General features: G+C 41.0%; 1 non-coding gene across 1 annotated transcript; it reads right to left on the bottom strand.

Moving 5' to 3' along the window:
• Positions 1 to 4302: 4302 nt before the first annotated feature.
• Trnat-ugu lies at positions 4303 to 4377 on the bottom strand. The gene has a single exon. It is a non-coding gene; the product is annotated as a tRNA-Thr (tRNA).
• Positions 4378 to 5435: the final 1058 nt, after the last annotated feature.

Here is a 5435-nt window from a genome sequence, read left to right as displayed (position 1 = left end):
ACCAAGGACAAGTGTTAACACCAAGATCAGTGAGTGAAGCTATCTCTGGTTGGCGTATTAAAATTCTCGAGTGCAGGAAATTTTTATCTGCGAAATTTTTAATCATTTGAGTCATCTCCTGAATAAGAAAACCACACACTTTTCATAAAAATGCTCTATTAGATCACTATGTTTGCAAAATATTTCAGTTTTTGAACTAGGTAAATCAGGAATTAAATTTCACTTTGCTTTCACTTTTCAATAGATTTTAAATTTCCTTCAGTAGAAAATCACTCTTATTCATAATCTTCAATCACAACTCAGTGCAAATAAATAGGATTCAGTATTGTCCAAAAAAATTCATTTCATAAACGTTTTTATCTTCTTCTCCGAGGACACAAGACATTTCATTTTGGATCCCTTCGTACAAACTACAGCCACGAGAGTTATTTAACATACGTGTGTCTGCAAGTGTGGCTATCACAGAACTGAACATACATCATTTCATATTTCGTTTTAAATTGTTTTATTAATACAGACCATGGCATCTAAGGGAAGCGTTTAGAGTATCCTTTTTGCACAGGGCCGTCGGCTCTTTGAAGTCTACGTCCGGCGACGTCAATAATATTAATACACTCAGGGGGACGTCTACCATATGTCGTTGGTGCCGTAACCGATACAGAAAAAGTCCTTTTTTATCACAACTTCCTCATCAGTTACTATATCTACCCATCTAATCTACAGTCTCTCTTTTCTTATTGTCTGAACTACTTACCGTCCACATTTCACTTCTATTCAAGAGTGCACTATACACCAATACCTTCAGAAAAGGTTTTCTAACACTTACATTGATGTTATCTCTCTTTTTCAGAATCTCTTTTGTTGCTATTGCCTGAGTGCTCGTCATATCCCCTCCACTTCGTCCATCATCAATTATTTTGTTGCTCAAATATCAAAACTCATCTATTACTTAGTCTCTCATCTCCTAAGCTAATTCCCCAGGATTGCCTGATTTAATTCGGTTACATTTCATTATCCATACAGTTCAACTACTCTTCCAAGTTCTTAGCTGTCTCTCACAGAATTACAATGATATCGACACACCTCAAAGATTTTACTTTTTCTCCCTCAACTTTAATTCCTTTACCAACCTTGTCCCTGGTTTCCTTTACTGCTTGCTCGAACTGAATAACATCGGGAATAGGCTACAATCTTGTCTCACTCCCTTCTCGGTTACCGCTCTTGTTTTGTGTTCTTCGAATCTTATAACTGCAGTCTGGTTTCAGAACATTTTGCAGATAACCTTTTGCTCCGTGTATTTGATCCCTTTTATACTCAAAATTTCAAAAGAATATAGTGCAGCCAAAAATTCTGATTTGAATTTGCAAATGCTATAAATGTAGATTTCAATCTACTTGGATACAGATTCCGTCTTTTAAGCAAAACACTGTTTTTTCCTGTTACCCAAACATGTCTCAGCTCATCTGTACCATCATCAGAGTTTTTTTTTATTGGACAACTGTAAAAATGAACATACTTAAGGCCTAAAGACAGTTTTTTTTTCGTTATTGTCCTTAGCTTGACTTTACATTAAATGGCTTCGCACAACGATCTGTATGGTGTCCCGCAGTGATAGCTTGTCATCTGCAAACCAAACGATGTAAACGTAAATTTTATCAGCGGGTTAACCTGTATGTAAGTGTGTGTGTGTGTGTGTGTGTGTGTGTGTGTGTGTGTGTGTGTGTGTGTGTGTGTGTGTAAGCTCCTATAGCTGTTTTTGTTGCCATTTTTTGTAAAGTTTTAAGCAATGTGCTTTTAAAAAGCAGACTGCAGTATACACATTTAAAATTTTTTGTCTTCTGCCACACACACACACACACGGAGAAAAAAGATAAAAGTAAACTAAATTCAAATTCCGTACCAAACTCGCTCGGGAAGAAAAGAACGCCAAGGGGGTTTGGACACACAACAACATCGTGCACACCGTGTTTTGCGAAGTGAAAAGTCGATTGCCAAACCGAAAATACGCAAAGTACATTTAATTTGTGTGTGCAGTGCCCTCGGGACGAGAAAGAAGAAGGATCAGTCAGAACAAACGTGAGTAATAACAAATACATACACAAAACATATTACCACACCAAAATTACGTTTTTTAAAAAAAATCTATGCATAGTGATAAAATTCACATTTACATTGTTTGGTTTGCAAATGACAAGCTATCAGTGCAGGACACGATACAGATGGTCGTGCGGTTCTCCAAAATCTTGTAATGTAAAATCAAGTGCAAGAACAAAAACGAACAAAAACTGTCTTTAGGCCTCATCTTGTTAGATCAGTTACAACATGAAACATGTTGACTTATCAGTTGTCCAATAACCAAAAGCCATTGGTGATGGCACGGATGTGCTGAAACATGTTTGGGTAGCAAGAAAAAACAGTGGTTTGCATAGAAGGCGGAACCTATACCCAATAATTCTATCTACAAACACGGAAGAAATGCAAGAGCCGCAAATTCAAAAGATGAACATCTTGAACCTAACATAAGACGTCCGTTCAGAAACGTCTCGTGAATTCCTCCAATTCTCCGGACACTAAACTGATCATTTCTGAAGTTGGCTTTTAGCAGTTTTCCCATCGTGCAGTAAATGCTACCTGTCACTATTCTGCGACCATGACTTATTAAACTGACTGTTCGGTAGTGTTCACACTCGTCAGCATTTGCCTTCTTTGGAAATGAAATTCTTATATTCTTCTTGAAGGTAGAGGGTATCCTCCCTGTCTATTACATCTTGCACAACATGTGGAATAGTTGTCATTGCTGACTCTCCCAAGGCTATCAGTAGTTCTGACGGAAAGCCTTCTACTCCAGGAGGTATGTTTGCAATTCGGCGTTTCAGTGTTCTGTCACAGTAGTCTCGCAGTACCGTATCTCTCACCTCATTTTAACCTACTTCTCCTTCTGTCTCTATAATATTGTACTCAAGTTTATTTCTCTTATTTAGACCCCCTACACAGTTCCTTCAGTCTATCAGCTTTCACTCATTTGCTTAGCGCTGGTTTCCTATCTGAGCTCTCAATACTCATGCGGGTGCTTTTTTATTCTCCAAAGATCTCTTTAATTTTATTATAGGCAGCATTTGTCTTTCCCCAAGTCACTCACGATTCTACAGGCGTGTAGGTGTCTTCTAGCCATCCATTTTTGCAACTTTTATCACCCTTTTTAGGCGTCTATATTCCCCTTCGCCCGCTTCTTTTTATGCATTTTTATATTTCCTAATTTACTGAATTACGAGTAGGTTTGGTTAGTAGATGCTACCTTTTCAGTTTTGTGAAGGACAAAACTTCGCACCGCCATACATTGAGAGATGTCATGAGATATCATTCTGGGCTCGTCCACATGTTTCGAAGGTTGTTTCGAGCACAGAGCAGAAATTTCGCTGGGAAGCCCTTACACATTGCTGTACAGTCCCGATCTTTCCCCATGGAATTCCATATTTCTAAAGCCCTGAAGAAAGACGTTCGTGGCCATCGATTTGCTTCGTACGAAGCAAATGGTACAATCATGGTTCCCTAGGCTACCTCAAACACTTTTCCATGAAAGCTTTGACTGTCTTGTCTCACTGTGGGATACACATGTTAAGCCACGGAGATTGCTTTTGAAATAGTAAACAGCTTACTTACGTATTTTCCCCATCCGTCCCGCTTTCATTTGAGTGCCCCTGATATAGGATGTTTCAAAAATACTTTTACAATCTTTGAGGACAGATTTCTCACAACAAAACAAGAATAAAAGTTCTTACAAACACATCTCCCGAAAATCCTTCGATTTAGATTTTTTAATGAAGTGTACTATTTAGGTGGTTGGAGTTCACCAACACGTAAACTCGTAATAAATATTCGAAATACTCTCGTCTTGCTCGTAAACACGCGTGCACTCGTGGTGAGGGGAACGTCAAGGCCTCCTCTACCCATCCAACTGTTATGTTAAATAACGGGCAGGGCATCTAGAACAGTGGGACTGGAAGATGTTAAAGCTCCATTATGCATAAACCACATTTTTCTTCGTATTTGACGGGTTACATCTCTTCGTAGGTCTTGGAGGATGTTCTGAATGAAGTCCCTGTAGACAGTTCCTGTAAGATGTGCTGGGGGACCGTATTGCCTTACCATACAATCACATACAATTCCAACCCACACATTAATCTTAATATATTCTTCTATGGATATGATGTCTGTTCTTTCGGACATGTCCGAAAGAACAGACACCATTGATCAGCTGCTGACGGGCGTTGATATGTATCAACGGGGACAGCTGAAAATGTGTGTCCCGACCGGGACTCGAACCCGGGATCTCCTGCTGACAAGGCAGACGCTCTATCCATCTGAGCCACCGAGGGCACAAAGAATAGTGCGACTGCAGGGACTATCTCGCGCACGCCTCCCGCTAGACCCACATTCTCACCTTATATGTCCACACACTACATTCATAGTGTCCCTACCCAACACACTCATTACTCGTGGAAGACATTCTTACCAAGTCCCGTAATAGTTCGGGTAACATGTGTGCATCTGCACAGAAGAGGAAGGTCATGGCGCCGGCCAGTGTGGCCGAGCGGTTCTAGGCGCTTCAGTCCGGAACCGCGCGACTGCTACGGTCACAGGTTCGAATCCTGCCTCGGGCATTGATGTGTGTGATGTCCTTATGTTGGGTAGGCTTAAGTAGTTCTAAGTTCTAGGGGACTCATGACCTCACATGTTAAGTCCCATAGTGCTCAGAGCCATTTGAACCATTTGAAGGTCATGGCCGGTATTGCCAGAACTATATACTTATATGGATATGGTGTCCGTTCTTTCGGACATGTCCGAAATATTCTGATCTCTAGTCTGTACTTTAGCATGAGGATTGCGGTCAGTGCTGTATTTTGGTTGTGGAAATTTGTTTTTCCTTCTCTTCCAAAAGATCCTTGTCTGCAAACAAAAATGGAGACACGAACAACGGATTGGCAGTTAGTGCATCAGACCAACGGCAAAGGTTCTCTCATGGTAGATGATTGGTAGGCGTAAGGCCCTGCACAAGTTGGAGATGGTACGGATACATGAGCTGCTCGTTAGGTATAAACCATTCTGAATTTGGAGATGTAACGTACCTCAGGGCCACTTGTCTTGCGCTAATACCTGGCTCTTGTTCAGAGGCACGAAGAACGTGCCCTTCCTGATCAGGCGTGCGTGCAACACGTGGTCTTCCTCAGTCAGTAGTCTGCGTTGATACGATACACAGCACCAAAGTTTGGATGACTCGGCTGTCTGTGGTCTGGAAACGCCGTCTGATACGGCCGTGCAGCCCCGTGTACGTTACCATACACACAGCCATACGCAAAAATCATGTCTTCCGCTTATGAAATTGGTATTCTGCCATGTTTGAACACAACACCTTAACTTACCTCACTGCCTGTAGT

The sequence above is a fragment of the Schistocerca piceifrons genome, chromosome 8 (genome assembly GCF_021461385.2).
Source record: "Schistocerca piceifrons isolate TAMUIC-IGC-003096 chromosome 8, iqSchPice1.1, whole genome shotgun sequence".
Lineage (NCBI taxonomy): Eukaryota > Metazoa > Arthropoda > Insecta > Orthoptera > Acrididae > Schistocerca > Schistocerca piceifrons.
The sequence above is the reverse complement of the archived record's forward strand: the minus strand, read 5'-3'. Positions and strand labels throughout refer to the sequence as shown.